This window comes from Mytilus galloprovincialis, chromosome 12 (genome assembly GCF_965363235.1).
Source record: "Mytilus galloprovincialis chromosome 12, xbMytGall1.hap1.1, whole genome shotgun sequence".
Lineage (NCBI taxonomy): Eukaryota > Metazoa > Mollusca > Bivalvia > Mytilida > Mytilidae > Mytilus > Mytilus galloprovincialis.
Genome location: NC_134849.1, coordinates 10,390,186 through 10,412,896, shown reverse-complemented (window position 1 = coordinate 10,412,896; position 22,711 = coordinate 10,390,186). Strand labels below are relative to the sequence as shown.

Sequence of the window (22,711 nt, the reverse complement as noted above, 5' to 3'; positions counted from 1 at the left end):
AGAACCATAATGACATTATATTATTGAATATTATCATCGTGAATGCCATTCATTCTTTCTGTTAATTTTTACTTGCATCTTGCTGGGTATATTTGTTTCTATATGTACCTACAATGTACTTCTATGTTTACTCATATTACCTGACAAATAATTAACCAGTGGTATGTGCTTATTTCTTTTCTTTTCTCGCGTTAAAGACAATCAAACTATTAATATTGAATATCTTTTTAATTCTTTGATGCATAATACCAGCTATCTTTGCAATTCTACTATCCGTTGAAATATCAGGTTTTTCATCAACACGATATATAAGCTGCTTATGATTAATTTAATTTTCGTGACATTTGAGCAGATACGTCATATAACTTTAATATAAAATAGCATGTCGAAAAAATCATTTTAATACTTATTGCATTACATCAACACCGAACGGAGCGAGGCAGCCTCTGGGGAAAGAAAGCTTATAATACTATGCGTGCATAGTTTAGTACAATACCCCATTCAATCAATCAATCTTATTCAAATAATATACAGACACGTTTATCTCATAAGCACAAATAATGCACTGTACCCTTTTCCGCAGTAATTCGCGAATAACGTACTACATATGTCTATCTTATTTTCTGTATTAGGTACATAACTCAACGCGACTGTTTTATGATACAGTTGAGTTTTTTATTTCAGTTTGCTATTTGTTCTGCTTGCTATTTCGTTACCTTGGCTTTATTCGGCAAAACGTTTTTGGAACTGTTGGTCCTCAATGCTCTTTAACTTTGTACTTTATTCGGCCGAATATCTGTCTTGTGGAAATGGATCGAACCTTACATGTAATGACCAGTGGCCCATCAATCGAGGCTCTGACAAGCGGTCAATTGGATCAGATGTATTCACATATGTCACCCCTGTTATATTTACTGAAGAAACAACCGGGAATACAATTTGCTTATTTGTGTTTCTTACTAAAACATGAGGAAGTTATCTGCAAGTGTATATCTTGCAGCACTATCAAAAGCTGATCTCATGGCTTTAATTTTCTATGTCCTTGTTGAGTGGATAAGAAAAGGAATACCTATCGGTTCCGGACAGCTTACAGCTCCGTTTTTGGAAAGTAATGGTGTATGTCAGATAATATTGTTTATGTCGTATTCTTTCCGTTTCCTTTCGGCTTGGCTTGTAGCATGTTTCACATTGGAGAGATATGTCAGAGTTTGTCACCCGTTAAAACGGAAAGACGTATGTAATCTACGTTCCAATAAGAGAATTGTTTTCTTCGCAGTAATTGTTTCTTTAGTGATAGCCTCATTCCGACCATGGCTGAGCGAAGTGCTTTATGTAGGGCCAAATAATGTTCCATCTTGTACAAGACGACCAGAACACACAAACCTGTCTTTTATTTATGACTGCATTTTTGTAGTGTGTATTACCTTTCTACCATTCTTGGTTATAACATTACTGAATACATTGATCATTCGGAAGTTAATCATTCGGATCAAAAGACACAGACAGGTGAGGATTATAACAGAAGAAAGCATAATGCGATTAGAATTCACCATAATCTTAATAACTATATCGTTTTGCTTCATTGCATTTAATACGCCATATGCCATTATATGGTTTAAACAATCACTGCAAATGAGTTCAATGCGAATGGAGGATAGTGTATTCGTACCAACCAATCAAAACCTATTGATTTTTACAAAGACAATATTTTTTATGAACTATTGAATTAACTTTTTCCTGTATAGTATAATAGGTGCTTACTTCCGGGAAGAACTTAAAATTTTATTTACTTATAGAAGTAAAGTTTATCAAAGTTTTCATAAATGCCCTCTCCCTAATTCTCCAGGACCAACTCGACAGTCATGGGTTGCTTGAAATATTGGAAATATGGAAAATACAGTTCAAAGTTCAATACAGCTGTATCAACGAATAAAGTTTAAACACTACATCTCTATAATTAATGATCACAGATTTTGAAAATGTTTTGTCAAAAGAATATTGTTATCTGACAATCAATGAAATGGGTTATTTGCAAATATATAATTGTAAAAGTCATGTTCCTGCTGATGTTTGAACAAAATAAAATCCTTCTTTGGTTTTATAAAGAATATGACCAATCTTTATTAGCAACCAAACAAGAAACAGACACGAACGTAATTTCCTCATCTAGTTATGTTTGCGATACCCCATGTTTTAAAAAGATTTACTCATCCAGATTTAATTTTAAACTTCGTACTGCACACATACGTCTCTGATAAAGTTTGTTAAAAACAAGATTTTGGGTATCGATCTATAACAAACAATTCATACATTTACAAAAAAAAAACTTATAGAGAAGGCAAAGAAACGGTGCCTTCGTTGCAGTTCTTCATCTGAAAATAATGTTAACAAATATGGCTGAGCCTTTTAAATTTGAAGGCCACACGGTGATTTAGTGTTGTTTAATTCTATGCCAACGTTTAAGAACAAGAGATACTCAAATTCATTATGAATCATACAAGAGAAATATTGATAAACGCAGATTTAAAATGCCAATGTGATAAATAGTATTCTTCTTGTCCTGTTTTTGAAATCATGACATATTCACATGCAGCGGTGCAGACACATGATATTAAAACATGCAACGAATCATAAATTACAATCATTCTTTGTTCACGTATCACTAATTGATCATGTCTTGATCTAAGGATTAAATCATACTTTAATGTATTTTTTTTTCTTTTGTGTACATGATTAAAGAACAGCATTCAAAACTAAAATAGAATAAATGATTAATAAACTTGGTGTTTTACGTGAATACATAATTGAACACCTACTTTTTATGGTGTTACTATTCTGTTGCAATACGAATTATGGCTATTTTCAGGGAATTTAAAAGATTTCTATAATTAATCAGCAGTAGTTAAGTTAAAGAGAGAGAAGATTATATGAGGAAAGTTGAAAAGCATATGTTTTATCAGAACAGACTTTACAATGAAAAAATGACGAAACGACACACAAAAAAAAACAACATTACTTTAAAAATAAGGATTTCATTTCAGAGTTGGATGTAAGTGGTCAAAAAGTGTACACAGGTTCTGATTCATGTGCTACATCAGTACAAGTTAAACGGCTAAATCATTTTGTTGTTGTACCCGTAACAATTGTTTCTGTCAGAGCAACTGATATCACATGAGACTTTGATGAAGATCTTGAAGCTACATTTTAATTGTTTCTGTCGTGTTTTTGTGGGCCCCAGTTTCTCTGCTCTTCAAGTAGCCTTTTTAAAATCTAAAGGACTTTGGGTTATCTCATTGTTCGTACACCAAATGAAAGTAACGTTACGTCATTGGTTGAATTTGCATTGTTCATCACGTCGTAACTTATCACAACGTTTCAGTGTACGCTTTTGGATACATTACTCAGAATGCATAAGATTCTAAAACGGCGATTTACAGTGGACGGTATTCTTTAATTGTTCGTTATGTCTTTTTATATTCGTTTTGATATGTTTTTGAATTTGTTCCCATTTTTTGCAAAATATATTATAATTGTGATAGTAGGTCGATGCAGTTTTCAACAGAATTTATCAATCTCAAAATTTCATCTTGTAAAAAGTAAAATCACAAAAATACTGAACTAAAAGGAAAATCAATCCGGAAAGTCCATAATCACATGGCAAAATCAAATAACAAAACGCATCAAAAACAAATGGTCAAGAACTGTCATATTCCTGACTTGGTACAGGCATTTTCAAATGTACAAAATTGTGGATTAAACCTGGTTTTATAGCGCAAACCTCTCACTTTGATGACAGTCTCATCAAATTCCGTAATATTTACATTGATGCGTTAACTAAACAGACACAATAAATAAGATAGTCAAAGTAAATCAAACATTGTGTGGCTATCTGGGATTGACAATTGTAGAAAGTCGTGCTGCGACCTCTGATATTTCATTTAAAAGATATCTACTATGTTGTTGCAATCGATGACTTATTTAAGAAATGTTTATGCTTTGAACAGGGCATAAATTTCTTATTTGGATGAAATGTAAAATTTACAAGTTTTGAAATTTCCTTATCAGTGGGAGTAAATTGCATTATAATTGAAACCAGTTGTTTGAAGGCACTTGATTAGAAATCAGAATAAAATTATATTCTTAATACCATATAACACATCAAATATACTCATACCGATGACCATATCAGTTAAAGTGAAATATATGCTAGGTTATTGGCATTCAGTGCATGCAGTTTTCATCACTGTAAACTGAGCCGTTGTGTAGTGGTTAGTCCATCAGACTACTAACACAAAGGTTCCTGGATCGATCCAAGATCCGGGGAGTAAATTTCAGGGACTTAATTTTCGGCTCTTCCTTGAACCATTTGCGAATATAGTTTTGAGGAAACGACGATAGTCCGTCAGAAGCGTACGATAAATTGTTGACCGGTGTTTAGAGAAGTCATGTCTCTTGCACGTAAAAGACATCCTGAAAGTGGAACAGGCTTTATATAAGTTGCCATTAGCTTGTTTCCTAATCCACTAAAACTAAATGTGGTTAAGCTAATTAGACTGAATACAACTCTTTCAAACTGTTTATTTTTATAAATGGTCATTCGAAATCAAGGATATTCCAGATACGGTTGCGCTTATTAGTTATGTGCTTTGTGTCGGCATGATACTACTTTAATGATTTATATGAACTCTCTAACTTGTAAACAGACTTTATGTGAAGCGTCATTACAAATACAATACAACACAATATACGTAGTTATGCATGTTATAATCTTCAAAATTGCGAAATGATTATCAAAAAAAAAACAACTAGTAATGTGTCTTACAACATGATGCTTGTCCAAAAAAGTCAGAGGTAATGGTAAATTATTTTTGTAAGTACTCCTATCATGTCCATTTGAAAGCGGTTTTAATAATCTGTTTTAATTATGCAAGACTAAGAATTGCAGAGGATGGGAAACATCTCTGTGCAATTTCAATTGAAAACATAACCTTGTTATAAATGTAATTATTGTGACTCTATATTCCATATTTCAAACTAATTTGATTTACAAATCAATGTCGTTTTCTACACATCAGTGTTGTAATTTCAATTATCTTATTTTTTTTTTTAGAACTTGTTATTTAATAAGATAATTATGAATTACAAATATCATGGGACCGGTTTAATTGTCAATTCTATTACCTGTTAGTGAACCTAATTTGAAACCTGTTCTGAAAAATAATCTTTTTTTTTTTTAAGAAATTTGAATTAGAAACATTGTTATAAGATGTGGTAGATTTAATTAGCTATACACCCTAGGTTTTAAGGGCATACGATACAGGTACAGGGGAGGTAATTGCGTTGATAAGGTAAATTGTTATTTTCGCTACGTCAAACTATGACTTATAAAGAGAAGATTCAGTTTTCGACTGATTTTTATCATTCAAGCTTATTTAACTTGAAATCGAGTTCATGGACCCTCTGTTTTAAACTGCCATTTGGTTTGACTACGCGAGAGAATTGTGTGTGCCAATTTTCATGAAAACGTAAATAGTGCAATTTTTTTTAAATTTGATAAATATACAGCAAAAAATTATGTGTTTTTCTACATTAATGACCGTTTGATAAAAATGAGTTATTTTTAAATGATAAATGTATAAACTTTTAGATACTTCTCAAATACAAAAATTACAAATTATTTTACAAAAAACAATTTGTGTTTATCGTTTAAAACAAAAAAAAGTTATATCTTTCCTTCGAAAGGGAAAATCCGAATTCTGAGTAAATATACAAAATTTCTCCCTCATTTTACTCAAAAAATAGCACATGAAGGTATATTTTGTATTACATATTTGAATTAATTAGGTAAACAATAGTCTATATGGACATTTTTATCAAAATGTAAATACGGGATCAAAACTATTCGTTTTTTTTTTGTAATATATGTTTTGGAAAAAACGAGGAAAAGATCAATCACATACAGTTGAATCATACAAAATGCAAAGTTATAATCATGATAATAATGAAAACGATATGTTTCAAAAAACTTAAAGAAAACAAATGATGGAAAGAAAAAAAAACAACAATAAAAATCAATAGTAAGGCAAATGTATCACTTATCGCAATATTTTTTCTTGTGCTTTAAAAGAAATATTTCTCCATTCTTTACTAAATATTGACAAACTACCGAGAAGGGATTTATCAGATCACAAAAAAGAGGCGATGTTTAACATAATATTATCAGACTGATTAACATTTAATATTTCTTTGGTATCTGTTGAATATTTCAACAAATAATGTTTAGACACAATGCATAACCAATGCTTAAATATTGCAGCCCTATTTAAGTGAGATATATTCTGCAATGAAATGAAAGAAAACAACCTTAATGTTTAATATTTGTACGAAAATGAGAGAAATTTAAAGAGATTGTAAAATTTAACCATCTTGTGTGTGTTAATATACTCTTCGTTTTTGTATCATTTTCTTACTATGGTTGAATGTCTTTGTCTACCTTGACATCCAGTCACCTTTCGATAGTATTTATCCCAGAAGTATTTTCAGGTTTAATTGACACTTAGCCATTTCATGATTGAGTTATTTCCTGCCAGATTTACGTAAAACAGGTTATTACTGATTGACGAGACAAGCAAATTACTCTCAAGGATGAAATATTTAAATACGGTCATAAAGTAAGGTAACTGGCATTCAATGAACAATAGAAAACGTGTCTGACCATAACTAGGTAATTACAAAATTTACATGAATACCACAATGTAAAACATAAAGTTTACAATAATACATCAATATATATGCACGTTATGCATATTTTACACAGATATATCATGTAACGGAGGGGTATTTGCGAAAATTCAAGTCAAGGGACTTTGATCCACTGGTAAATACCACTTCATAACATGATATATCTGTTTAATTACACCGAATATATTACACCGGAAATCGTAGTAATGTGGGAATGATACATGTACATATACGCGTTAGTCAAGGCTTTTTGTAACGTCATAGTAAATATGTATAACCGTCATTGTTATTCCGTTGTTACCCTAACAATCAGTTTTATGACTATCATAATGGTTGGAATGATGAGGAAAGTAACAGTATATTGTTTTATATCGAAATGATTTCAATTAAGTAACAGGCAACGGTAGTTTTCGTTCTGTAGATCCAGTCAAAGTTTACAAGTCTAGATTAAAATCAAAGTAATATTAGTAAAAATCTCTTCGGATAATATTGGATTTCACTTGAGAGCAAATTTAGATTTCATTTTTAGTGGTAGAATTATCAAACTGGGCAATACTGTATCTTTAGGGATAGACCAAAGAATACACCAAAAAGGTTGAATTCGTCTGTTTTGGCGATACAAAAGGAATTAGTGACAAATTATGTAGGATACTAATTCCTCTAATAGTATTTTAAAAGCAATAAATAAATATAAGATAAAGTCCTAATCCCAAAGGATAGGTGTTACATCCGAAGGAATGGTTTAATCCCTAAGAAATGTATCTCATACGGCATTACAATCTTATTCTTAAGGGATCTTGTGATACACTTTGTTCGGACCTGTTCTGTTTGACTATTTGATAACAAACATCTCTGTACACATAGAACAAACAAAACAAACTATCATGTATCTAACCCAGGCAAACACAACTGTACGCAAACACTATATATCATGTAACGTTCGAGATAAAGAAATTTCATGATAGATTGAATTAATGTGACATAAGATATCCATGTAGCTTATACATAATATAATTGTTATTGATATTGCCGATTGAACCCAAAAATGTCAATAATAGAATCCCTTTGTAAAGAAATATAATCTTTGACTGATCCAGAGATATTTTATTCCACTTTTTCATATAATTGTTCTATTGTAACAAAGTATCTCATCTGCTGCAAGTTGAAGTTACTCATTTGAAAGTTTGATAGTTTTCTATAAGTATATGATGAAATAAATCATCATCAAACTTTTATTGGTATAGATGTACGTGTATTTATATTTTGACAAATAAGAGGTTTGAACTTTCTATCCTATAAGAACTGTCTGAATATAATGTCTGATTTTCAAAATTGTGACATTTCGACTGAATATTGATTCGACTGGCTGGTAATACATGTACAGCTGTAGATCGCTAACTTGTAAGATATTCTTAGTGTATTGAATCAATTTCAACTTGTTATCTATATACCATACTAGCGTGTTGACTTTTATCCTTAGCCAGCAGTATTGTGTCTCTAACAGCATCATCATGATATATAAAATTCACACTTTTTCAACTATACAATTTATAAATGCAACTGTAATAAAAAGTGATAAGAACGTAATTGGAGAATAATTATTTCTGACAGTTAACAAAATTCTGCTTCAATATATGAATTCATTTGATGATTAAGATGAAAGCAGTAGGTGTTTAATCTATTCGTTCGTTTTATGTGAGGGTAAGACAATTTTTTTTATACCTCATTAAACCACAATTTTAGCTAAATACAAAATTTTGATACTCATCAAAGTAAGAAACAAAATCTGCGAGATTGCATGAAGCTATCAAATGTACATCTAGGCAATTGGCAAACCCAGTATTAAGACTTTTCTTTAGTAAGGACACTTGAACAATAAGGACATCCAGTAGTGTATAAGACGACCACGTTCTTTTTTTTTTTTTTTTTTTTTTAGATTTTTTTTTAAATTCCTGAGACACAATTAATTTTTAAGCATGCTCTCAGTCGATATTTCTTTTGATTTTCTTGAGTATAAATTTGATGTTTCTAATCAATTTCCAATATTTAGTTCCTTTACGGGTAGTACTTGCCTACTGCAAGTTGATCAATAGCAATCAATACCAAAGAGTTACCATTGTAAAAGGTCCACCGATTACTAAGCAGGAATACTATGTATTTATGAAATCTTACCATTCATTAACATGATAAATGATAATGATAACAATAACATGAATAAGCGATTATACTCAATTCAACGCCAACTTAATCGATCCCTCGTTCCTTTGTTTGTCCAATCACGCTTCTGTTTGTGTTTTTCTTTAATGTAAACAATATAAAAAGAAGAAGATGTGGTATGATTGCCAATGAGACACCTCTTAACAAGAGACAAAATGACACCTAAATTAACAACTATAGGTCACCGTAAGGCCTTCAACAATAAACAAAGCCGATACCGCATAGTCAGCTACAAAAGGCCCTAAAATGACTATGTAAAACAATTCCAACAGAAACAAAATTAATGGTCTAACTTGTGTACAAAAATTGAACGAAAAACAAATATGTAACACATAAACAAACGACAACCAGTACAGGTTCCTGCCTTGGGACAGACACATTTGAACAGAATGTGAAAGCGTTAAACATATTAGCGGAATCTGGAAAATGTATCTTTTTAACTGTAATACGATTCGAAACCATTTCAACTGATGTTTCTAATGAACACAAAATTAAACTAAGAGAAATAAATATCTATTGCTTCGTCTGTGATACAATTTGCATAGAGTGTCGTTCAAAAAAACAAACACCAATATCTAAAAGGTTTATAGAAGGCCACAATAGTTTACCAAAGTTACAGTTAGCTGACATTTATCTTTATTGATATTTATGTCATTAATTCTGTCCAAATGAGTGTTCATTTCCTATAAACACCATGTAAGTACGTACTCGAATCTTTGTGATTTTAATGAGATACTAAAAACGAATGAAAAAAAAAGGAAATTATACGTCATTCTTACTTAGACATATAAATGAATCTGTGTATTGAATTTATTTGTCATAAGATTCCGTCTTCAAAGCGATTTCCTAGTTGGGTTAAGAATATGAGTTTGAGGAAAACAGAAACTAGCTGCATGTTATTTGCAAATTATTCTTAGCATTAGAAAAAATTCACACGCTACAATGTGTATGATATAATGTGTATACATGTTGGATAATAAAATACGACATAATTGCTGTAAGTAAAGTGGACACCACCAATGAATGATTATACATATATACATCGAGTGGTAAAGCTTCGAACAATAATAAGTCTCAAATACATACACAAACCTCCATATCACCCAATTCTACAAAAGAATTGACTAGATAATCAAAAATCCGATATCATGCAAAATTCCTTACTTCAGACATGATTAGATGAAAAGACAACAACAGTCACTGAAAACTTTCTTGTCGTCGGACAAGCAGTCGATATTTGAATATGCATGTACTTGTCCTCATTTAATTTTTCAGTGAATTTAATATTCTGTTGATTGTTTTCCTTTCCTTTGCTTTGATTTTGTTTTTTTTTTCTTGTCTTTGATTTATTTTCTGAAAAAAGACAATAATTTTTGTATTAAAAAGTCTCAGCTATCCTTTTGCGAATTATTTTCATATGGTTGTATATATTATAATTGCTATTAACATAACTTAATTTCTTGTTGTACATTTGAATTGCAATATAATTTCCAATTATCTTTATGTCTTCCAACATTGGGTTGGCATTTTCGCGATATAAGCAATTGTGTTGTAATGTTTTACTGGCTGTTTTATATTTTTTTTTTTTTTTTTTTATTTATCAATATATCATGTACTAACTTCAATTAAATCACAATTTGAAGGAGTCATGTTTTCAAATGAAAAGGATATGATGCTCATACTGTCAGCAACGTGGTATTTGTATTGATAACCAGTTGTTATTGTACTAATAATATTTTAATTACAATATATTACTCTTTGTTTTGTGCATTATCCAATATTGTAATCATGTACCCATTAGTTTATCACAAAAGGTCGAAATAACTTTATCATGATAAGCATAAACATCATGTTTGACTATTCTCATAGAAGATATACAATTGTTCAACCAGTTTTGTTATTATAATGGCAAACCTTAGTGCTGGTTTGTGAGGATTGGTCTTAATTTAATCATAAAACGTTTGTCTAAATATGTCTTTAAACTCTATATAAAATGATTCTTTTAAAAACAAAAATACGGAAGAGCATGTCTTTGAAACGCATATAACAGATATAAAAAGGAAATTATTCATGGAAGCAACATATCAATTACACCTGATAATTTTAATCCATACAGGTATTTTACTATTGAAAAGGTAGATAACATACTGAATCATTACACCGTCGATCAATTAGTTTAATCAAAATGGTGTTGAATTGACAAATAAAATATTCATGACTTATACGAAATTTGCTATTGTCAATGCTAACATTTAATTTCATCATAGAAACTAATCATATAGATTGTCTTTTTATGTGTGCCTCTCACATACATTAACAACCGAACCATATATTGATCACAAAAACGTTAACACTACAGGGAGATAACTCTGTAAAATCAGCTAAACGTTTTGATTACGTTGTGTTGTTAAGGGAATTTCAAGCTTCTCAATGATCAAAATAAGTGTTCATCAAACTGCTATATAACCAGTGTAATTTTTCTGATAAAACAGTTGGTTCAAATTTTTTTAAATTTTTATATTTTTGTCAAAGGGTCAAAGTAAATACTTTGTCAAAATTTAAGAAAAAATTAAACGAGCCAAATTAATTTTAGTTAAAGTGTTGGGTACCACCTTAACATCTAGTTAATGGTTCTTACATTTGGCTATGTATACTAGACTGTTTGATGAAAGCCTTAAATGAATTATTTAAAGCCAAAATTGTAATCATTCCCCATCATTAAAAGATGGTTCCATGTTCGTATTTGTAATAATTATGATTCTAGCTCATCAACATAAACTAGAGACTTTTTCGTTTACTGACACACATTTTTAATAATTTTAACAAATCAAATATTGCTATGTATAGCTATACATTGTAAAAACAGTTGTTTTGTATTTGTGAGAAAACAGCAAATTATAATCTGTAATTATATGACCTATTCTTTTTCTTTCCGATACATCTGTAATAAACTACCATTAAGTGATATCATCCAAACAAAACCCCGAAAATTCTATTAGATATTAGTATATTGATGATAAAAATGTCGCGAGGGCTTGCAATGATAACGTATTGGTTTTCATTTCGAGAAATACACCGTAGAAACAGGTCGCCGTATAGATTGTTCAGACAACATATAAAATACGCAGATTACTACTTACAATGTATTATCGATAGTCTATTTCTGACTGGAAAAAAAGCTCTCTGAAAAATTATGATAATAATTATTGTTATTTATATGCTAATTTTTGCCTGACACTACTTATTCTAAATACTTCGTCGTAATTGCAAGTATTAGTTACTTTTATATCTTTTTTTCTAAATAAATGTATGCAATTTTCGTTTTGTCTCCGACGGTTTCTATCAGCAAAGTAGTCAGTACTTCGACGTTGGAACTAAGTATATATCATAAATAATGCTAACTTGCCATGTATAAGAATTAGTCACAGATGTCTTTACACGTTTTTGACACAACGTTTAGGCTTTTTTTATATGCAATTTGTAGACGAAATGCGAGTCTGGCGAGCATATACAATTTCAGTCATGGCATATATGATGAGTTTATTTATAACTACTCGGGCGATGACACTGCTGTTTTAATTCTCCAAAGGAATCATCAGAGCCCAGTAGTCAGCACTTTGAATTGAGTTATCATTGATATGTTCATAATCATAAAAGAGGGGCGAAAGATACCAGAGGAACGGTCAAACGCATAAATCAGGAAGAAAAAACTGACAACACCATGGCTAAAAATAAAAGACAAACATAGAAATTTTTGCAAGACTAAGGCTATTAATTACTACCTCAGGAATAGATCACCTTCGCTGTAAAATTTTTTAGGAATGTTTGGTGTCAATGCTCTTCAACTATGAACTGTATATGCCATTTTGACATTTTTTATTCGAGCGTCACTGATGAGTCTTTTGTAGGCAAAACGCGTGTCTGATGCAAATATGAAATTTCAATCATGATATATATGATGATTTAATTTAATCTTATTTTAAAACTAATTCACGTTGTTCTGAATCGAGTACCACTTCTGTAGTCCTAACACGTGTCAAATGAACAAAATGTAATGTAATGTGTCTTTTTCTTTGTGGATTTTGTAAACCCCTTGAACCTGGTTATACATGTTATAGAAAAGGCTTCAGTCGTAATGCTTAATATTCTTTCTTTTTGTGTAGTACATCTCATTGGCAGTCATACAACATCTTTGTGTATGTCATTGTCACATTTAAACATCTTGGTTTATATATTTTTTTTTAAATAAAATTGATTCGAATTAACAAATAAAGTTGATAAATGATATCTTTTTTTTTTTAATTCTTTCTCGTCATATCTAGCTGTAACTGTATTTTTTGTCCTCCTTTTCAAAGACGTCGAGAACTTTGGGAAATATTTCAATTATTTCAAGGGTGTTAAAATAAATTTGCAAAAGTAAAAAGACTACATGTTAATATACACAATATAATAAAAGGAAACTCGATACATACGTTCTTGATTTTTTCTGTTTATTACATTTATTTGAATATATTGATTTAAATCTTAATGCATGTATGTGATTATAATAGCTGTAAACAGAAATGAGTCCAAATTACTGTCTTAATATGATCAAATGTATCTTGAAAGTTGAAACATGCGAATTAATACAAATCCCCTATTTTTCAGACGAAGCTTTGATAATTACATCATCTCATAATTCAAATGAATACTTACATATACGGTACACATTTTGATTGCATCAGAAAGTCATTTGCAGAATTATTTATGTAACGATTTACAAGGCATATGCTCTTTAAATTGCAAAATACTGTGCAGTAGGCAAATATCATTTTAGCATTTATTTGATACTATTTGAATAAGAAGATTGATGAAGACTAAACCACTTTCTCGAAGTCCAGGGTTACTATTTTTGGAACAACTTTTCAAATTGTGCTGTTTTTCTTCTTTTCAATAATACAATAGTCAGAAGGTTATTTGAAAAAAATCGACCTTTTTATATTTAAATTATATTTACATTTTACATAAATCGTCACAGTTTATATATTGTATGTAGGATGTTGGAATAAATGAGTACATCATTTTTGCCATTCCGGAACTGTTCTATTTCCTATCTATGCGTATATTTTGGCTTTGAATCAGGTCATTTTTGCTCAGACTGATTATGGTCTCTTTTTTATATGGATGTTCCCTGATTATCATGTTATCTTAGATACATTTTTATTAAATAGTTGTTTTTTTAAATTGAATCAGCTTCAAATAATTGCAAGTACCGTCAGATCAGTACTATGCATTGTTGGAGTTGTTTAGAAACAAATATCAATATTGCCTATCACATTTACATAATACGAAATAATAAAAAAACATTCAATATTATAGAAACATTTTCAACTATTAAGCACTTTTGTTTGTCCTTATTCAACATAAAATACTAGTGTAAAATATTTAGAAATAGACAGTCGGTAATTGCATTTGTAATAAAAAGTAACCAAAAATGTGATTTGATAATAATTGTTCATGACAATGAAAGAAATACTGCCTCAGCAAAATATATCATCAAATCATTAAAACAAAGCAGTGGGTGCTTATTCATCACGTATCAATAGGTCGGAAAATAAGTTTTAATTCTGTGTACGAATTAGTGACAAGAATAATAAGTATTAAAACAGACAATTTGAAATAAGAAGTATAAATCTAATGGCATAGTTGAACATGTGTTAACAAACTATTCTAAGGTTGATTTAACGAGTTTCAATGACTGCGATGAGTAAATTTAAGCACTGCTAAACAATTTAATAGTTATCAAATTTACCAGGATTACGATTTGATACGCCAGACGTGCGTTTCGTTTACATAAGACTCATCAGTGACGCTCATGTCAAAATATTTATGTAAATGCAAATATGCATGTATAATGAATTTCTTTAGAATTCAGGGCTTAAAGTAAACCATGCATACTATGATTTTATGCTGAGTCATCATTTTCTCAATCTTTATGCAATAGGTATTACACTTCAGTGTAACTCATTTGAGTTTTTTTTTTTTTATAAAATCTCTTAATTAAACCAGCTTTTGTGAAATTCGGTATGTTCTTGTTTTAAATCTTATATAGGTTGCAATTCTGTAAATATAGACAATGCAATTTCCTATAGGAACTTCTTTTGCGGCTAAATCTGTGCCACTTTTACTATGAAATTTCAAGAACAATTTTATCCCAGAAAGGAAAGTTGATATGCACTACTATTTATTCAAAGGTCAAATATAGGGATGTCAGCATTTTTTAAACATTTATATGGCCTAAACTTTTGAGAGTTCAAACTTATACTAAAATAATATACTACCCCTATCTCTTCTATGAAAATTCCTAAGAATTAAATTCAAGGCGTAACCCTGATTTTCTTTACTGGTAACATTCCAAAGTTATGTTCCTATGAGATGAAATCCAGAGATCATATTTGGAAACCAGTACGTTAAGAAATCAGCATATCTATGATTATTATATATCTCCCCAAAAGAGGCGTGGTTCGAGAAACAGCTGTATTTACAAAGTCCAACCTCTATAAGGTTAACAAATCAACACTCTGTAATTAATTATATTATTGAAAATTTCTTTTATTGCTATTAATATTGATTTTATTAGTAGTAAATCAAAAGCAAAGTAGTTGTTGATGGCCGTACGGTGACTTATACTAGCTGTTAACTTCTGTGGCATTTTAGTCTCTTATGGAGAGTTGTCTTATTGGCATTCATACCACTTCTTCTTTTTTTATAAATATTATTGCTATATACATATAAACATTCATGGATCTATAATCTGTCGATATCTGCATCTTTGCACTGCACAAGGTCATGTTCTTTTTCTGACTGTTTATGACGTCTTTATACTAAATCCATTGGATGTTGAATGGGTACTTATTGATAATTTAGTCGTATGTGCATCATATTTATGTTAGTTGTTAGTGGCTTTGAATAAGCTATCAGTAAATAAACTCATCATAGATACTAGGACAAATTTAGTATATACACCAGACGCGCGTTTCGTCTACAAAAGACTCATCAGTGACGCTCGAATCCAAAAAAGTTAAAAAGGCCAAATAAAGTACGAAGTTGAAGAGCATTGAGGACCAAAATTCCTAAAACTGTGAGTACTCTCCGATCTGTACTTTTTGTTGTTAATATGTTAAACGTTCACTTGTATAGGCAGTATTTGTTTTTTATCATTCTGATAAGTTAAGCCTTTTTCAGCTGATGTGTATAGTTTGTTCTTATGCTGAACTGTTACACCACTGTCTCATGTTAGGGAAGGGTTGGAATCCCGCGCATTTATTAAACTCCACCACATTATGTATGTATGTGCCTGACTATGTGGTATGGCTTTTCCTCATTGTTGAAGGCCGTACGGGGTCTTTAGTTGTTAATTTCTGTGCCATGTGGTCTCTTGTTTAGAGTTGTTTCATTGCCTTCATACCAGATCTTCTTTTGTATAAGTAAAATTAGCTACATGAGAAGAGAACAATCACATAGTTCACAAATATGTGGTCGTAATATGCACGTGTATTCAGAAATTGTTAAACATACAGTTTAACCAAATCATTATAAATTTCGTGTGTAGTTTAAAAAGATAACGCAATGTTCGACGTACAAACCCTCATGCTTTGGGCTATATACTAATAAAAAAGTCGTCATAGAATATTGAATCTTACTCATATCATATAGATAATTTAAGCAGCTGTACATTGAATTATTTTTCTTAAATTGTATGAACATGGTCATTATAATATGAATATCATATCGCTATATTTTAGTATAATTTCACAATGCGATAAGACGTGCCACGGTACTTGTCTATCCCAAATTCATGTATTTGGTTTTGATGTTATATTTGTTATTCTCGTGGGATTTTGTCTGATGCTTGGTCCGTTTCTGTGTGTGTTGCATTTTAGTGTTGTGTCGTTGTTCTCCTCTTATATTTAATGCGTTTCCCTCGGTTTTAGTTTGTTACCCCGATTTTGTTTTTTGTCCATGGATTTATGAGTTTTGAACAGCGGTATACTACTGTTGCCTTTATTTGTCGACATTTAATTGTGTATAACGATTTGACTGCAAAAACATATCGCAACCGTCAAATGTCAATTCTAGTTAAGAGTGTATAAATAATAATGATATTTTATGAGGGTTTTATTTTTGATCACGGATCATTTTTTTGGGGTACATTTTACCTAAGTATTTACTGGAACATTCGACATATCTAGTTTATAAATATTTTTTTTTTTGGTAAGAACAATCATGATATAAGGACAGTACAGTATTAGAGAATCAAGATCTTTTTCTTTGTATGAAATGTCAAAGAACATACTCAAAGACATTTATAGTTAGCATTTTTTCTTGAACCTTTTTTCTCGGGACTTGTACATGTGGTAGTATAAGTGGATTCTTGTAACAGATTGTCCATACCTAGATCTTTTATGAGTAATATTTGCTACTTCATTTTTCTCTCGATATAATTCAATGATTGCTCGTCATTCGATTAGTTGTTGTCGATATAGGTATGATTGAAATGTTTAATTTTTCGATTGTGATCATAGAACATAACAATATTTTACTTTTTGACAGTTCAACATCTTCATAGTTCTTAATTTTTTGGGGGTATATTTGTCCCATAAGCAATCCTATCACCTTTCCTTGTATCCATGAAAGTTTTATGTACAAGAGATAAACCATACATAAAATATTTGAAGTATCAGTTCCATATCAAGTGTTTAAAACGATTTATGGAAATCAGAATTCAATTAGCATACAGTCTGTACATTTATTGGTTGTATTTTGTAAATGCAGCTGTTTCACAAACTACTTCAGAATAATTTTTCACTGGATTCATAACTCATAAAAATGTCGGTACAATGTACTGAATTTGTGGTATAAGGGAAGTTTGGACTATTTTCATGATTGTTATTTTGACTATTTCATTTTAGGCAAATGGTTGTAAAATGGCAAAAAAAGACGGGATGAAGTTGCTAAAGTGTTGCTTAACTTTTAGCGAGGTACATATAATATTCAGACTTTAGGTACATGTATGGGTAGTACCGAATTTTAGTGATATTTTAAACTCTTAGAAGATCTGAGCATATACACGTTGAATATATACCGCACAGCCCTATATTTCCACCTTTGAAAAAAGAGCATATGAATTTTCTATTCAAGGATATATTTTTTGTTCAAAACTTTAAAGTAAAAGTGGTACAGTTTTAGCTGTGAATAGAGTACCTATTGAAATTGCATTGTTGATGTTTACTGAAATGAAACACTACACACTGCTTAAATTCTGATAAGACAATATTTTGTGCTCGCCCTGAAATTCGAGCACACATTTTACTCGATTAGTTTCGACATTATCTCATCAGTACTTAACTGGACTTAACTGTACTCGACTTTTTTCTCGACTTTACATAATAAGTTTGATGCAGTACTATAATCTTGGTGTAGTCTGAAATGGTCTTCACCAAGGCTCTCTCGGCTCTTGACTAGCTCTGACTTTCAAATTTAGTCTTGACTGGTCTGATTCAGCTCATCTAGCTAGATATAATATTGATCTCACACAATTTAAAGGTGAAATGCAAAGGTTTTTAAAAACTTTTTTTGTTTCATATTTTAATAAATTGGTTAAAATAAATACTAAAAAAAATATTGGTAGTCGTTTGTGTGTCCTTGTTATACCTATAAAACAGGTAACTTCGTGGTTCATCGGGGAAAGTGCAACATGATTATCTCCCTTTGTTCCGGAATGCTGGTGACGTCATATGTGTCCTCTCATTATGTAAACAAACAAGCATGGCCGCGAATATGTGAACGACAATACAACGATACAACTATGGACTATCGATCCACAGACGATGAACGTGAACAGATAGACATTCCCAAGGTTAAACTAACTATGTCAGTACAATCATACATGTATGATGTATGAACCTGTAAGTCAGAGCCAGAGGATTGCCGGTGCTGAATCGGTAACTGGATAAAGAAGCCAACATTTTCTACATCCGATGGTGAAGATGGAAACGAAATAGATCTTTAACAGCCTGTCGGCTTCAAACTCTCATGGTGCGTAAATTAGATAGTAAAATAATGTATTTAGGCATACTTTTTGTGAGTCCGAGATTACTCTGACATCCAACGGCTGTTTTGTCAGACATCGAGAGACAAGCTTGGGCCCTCGGCACGACCCCAGTTTGTCTGGCAAAACAGCCGTTGGACATCATAGTCATCTCGGACAAAATTTTTGTAATCATATAATATTGATATAAGTAGGTTGGTAAACACAGTTAATGTACATTGCAGTGGCGGATCCAGTCATTTTAAGAAGGGGGGTTCCCAACACAGAATAAAGGGGGGGTTCCAACTCCCATTCAAATGCATTGATCGGCCAAAAAAAAGGGGGGTTCCAACCCCCGGAACCCTCCCCCCACCCTGGATCCGCCACTGCATTGCGACCTTTAGCTGTTGAGGGAGGGGTTGGCTGGGAACATGCGAAATTAAGGGGGAGTAGGGAGATGGAATTGGATGGGTTAGGGAAGAGGAAAATTATCAAAAGACTCCTGCTCACCCCTCTTTAAATAAAGTTGAGATAAAAAGGAAAAAAAGGGGGGAGATTTTGTTTGAGATTGAAAAAGAAGGCCTGAAATGGAAATGTCTTCAAATGATACTATCAATTCTTCCCTCTCTGTATCATGTGTATGATATACATCATTACATGTATTTTATTTTGACAAAACACTCAGCATGGAACAACAAGCTAGTGCAACGACAAAAGCATGTTTTCATCAGATACGAAATATTGGTCGCATTAGATCCCTGATTACAGATGAGGCATGTAAGACTCTAGTGTGCTCACTCGTTACATCACGACTAGATTATGGTAATGCGCTGTTATACGGACCAAATAGCTGTGTAATAACAAAACTACAGCGTGTGCAAAATACAGCAGCACGGCTAATAACGCGCAAGAGAAAATACGATTCAATAACACCTGTTCTCATTTCATTGCACTGGTTACCGGTTCATTTTCGTTGTCAGTACAAACTCCTGCTGTACATTTTTAAAGCAATTCATGGCAAGGCACCATCATACCTACAGGAATTAGTTGAACATTACAAACCTGGTAGAGCCTTGCGATCGGAGAAAAGCATGCTGTTACGACTACCAAACGATGTTAGGACAAAACGCTATGGTGAACGACGGTTCGATATTGCCGCACCAACTCTTTGGAACAGCTTACCTTCATCCTTACGAAATGAACAATCTCTTGACGTTTTTAAAAAGGTCTTAAGACATATTTTTTCCGAAGTGCTTTCATTGATTTTTTGTAAATTTTGAAATTTATGAACAATTTGTTTTACCAGTTGATTGTATTGTGAACTTTTACTTAATAATTTTTAATACTTTAGTCACTGTGGTTTAATGATAATCATTATTTTAAATTTATACAGAGGAAATTTTAAATTTTTCTTAACTCATTTTTATTTTTTGAAACTTTTTACTTTTCTTTCATTTTGATTAATTTTAAATTTTTGATATTTTTTGTGTGGGTTGTACATTCTTTTATATTATTCTATTTAACCGACAATCAATGTTTTCATTTTACACGCCACTGCTCAGAAATTGTATTTATGTGATTGTATATTTTGCTTTTACCTTATGTATCTTATTTTTTGTTATTCATGTTAAGCGCTTAGGGTAATTTTTCAAATTATATAATGCGCTACATAAATATTGTATAATGATAATACATGTACAATGTATTTATTACAATATAGTGGGTAATATAAACAAAGGTTACAGTGAATCTATATGTGTGCATTATATATTATATATATGTAGACAATTTTTTTCATGAATTATTGAACACCTCTGAATAAATTATATTTATAGTCACTAGTCAGTCCTAATTTTAAACAAATTTGCACATTTACAGTACTTTAATACATGAGTTGGTGAAATATCTTCATACATTTGTACATGTACATTTTTGTATGTCTCTGGTGTGATGTACTTGTATATATATCAACACATGGGAAGGGTGGGTGCATGTTTGATCATGTTGATTCGTTTAAATTAATTTTAACTGTTTAAGTTGTGAATGGAATAAATTAAGAAAATATATTTCTCTCTTTTTTTAAATTCAATACATGATGATTGATCAACATATATGGCAAACTTGCTACAGTAAGAGACTGTTGCATTTATGCTTATTAATTTGCTTGAACAGAGTGATTCTCTAGACCGATACTCTCTATAAACTCCATCTCATAAATATCAAAGTATTTAGAAAACTTGTTAAGGAAAGTCATGGCTTTGTTTGTAATCAATTGCACTTTGTAACAGTATTACATTTGTAATACACATGACACATGTAGATTGTACATTGTACATGATAAACATGATAAAGCCCAAGTTAATTGGATTAAGCTCTTGTAGAGTTGATATACTTATATCCCTTTTGATTGATTGATTTTGTCCAACCCAAACAATACCTTCTTGTGCATGTTGTATTATGAGTACATTGAACATGGGTGAATACCTTCAAGAACTAATCCATTTAATCCAAATCATATGATTCATGGATAAGTATATTGTCACATTGCTTAATTATGCCAGTAGCAAGTAACCCCTCATTTTACACTAACTTGTACTACTTAAATGACTATATTCTTTTATTTTGCCAACACAAACCTGTCAATTACCCTGTATGGAATCTAGTTTTCTGGAAAGTTCCCATTTCTTGGTCTCCTAGTGACAAACTGTTGTATTGTTAATATTTAAAGACAAGAAGTTAATTAATTTTCTGTGATTAGGTTTTTAACATACAAATTCAATTACAAACAATGAATATCACTTGCATTTATTTGTGACTGGCACAGAGACTGATGCATACAGAGCAATTCATGTTCAGTTTTCATAGATTTTTATACCAGCAGCTATTTCAGAAGCACCAGTAAATGTAAATTTTGGATATAATTTCTGTGCCATTTGGCCTCTTGTGTATTGTTGTCTCATTGACACCCATTCCACTACTTCCCTACTCGAGCTATAATAAGATTACAGTTGATAATTAAAGTAAGATTTTGTACTTGATTTTTAAATCCTTATCAAGTTTCAAAAGAGTAAATAAACAGCCATATGATTTTTACTACTAAATATGTATGAATAAACAAGATGTGGGATCTACATATATTGGACAGCAACCAAACAAAAATAACTAAGACACTTTGTAAAATTTCATTTTTAAAATAAGTTTTCACATGTCTCACTGAATAGTTTTTTGTTTTCAGAAATAACAGATATTTGTCACAAAGATCTAGAAGATTTACCATGTACTAGGAGAAACATACGAGTTGTGTTGCCATCAGGTGTTGTTTGCAAAATAAGGGAACAGTTCCAAGCTGAACAATTAACAAACTTTAAATAGCCCTAATGACCACACAAAGAGTCAAATTATATTAACTATATTGATAATAAAATTGTATCACATTTATTCATTGTTTAATTTATTTATAAGTGGTCTCCTTTTCTTGTCTGTTTGCCTGATCTGCTAGTAGAGGTGGCTCAGCCAGTCTTTTATCAACTGCTGCTACAAATGTATATCTAAGCCACTTTTGTATGAAGCATACTTCCATAAGTTCATGCACATTACCTTTAAAAATAAATAAAAAGAGAATTAGTCTTGTTCAATTGAAAAAACAATTTGATTTGCATATGAACAACATAGCTTGAATCTTTC

The 22,711-nt window shown here is 31.2% G+C and overlaps 1 long non-coding RNA gene and 1 pseudogene across 1 annotated transcript; both read left to right on the top strand.

Annotated features, from left to right (window-relative positions):
* The first annotated feature begins 760 nt into the window (after nt 1-760).
* On the top strand, nt 761-1,875 carry LOC143055199 (FMRFamide receptor-like; annotated as a pseudogene).
* A 16,748-nt stretch (nt 1,876-18,623) lies between these two features.
* LOC143054515 (uncharacterized) lies at nt 18,624-22,463 on the top strand. The gene is made up of 2 exons (XR_012971708.1): nt 18,624-19,035; nt 22,263-22,463. It is a non-coding gene; the product is annotated as an uncharacterized LOC143054515 (long non-coding RNA).
* The last annotated feature ends 248 nt before the right edge of the window (nt 22,464-22,711 follow it).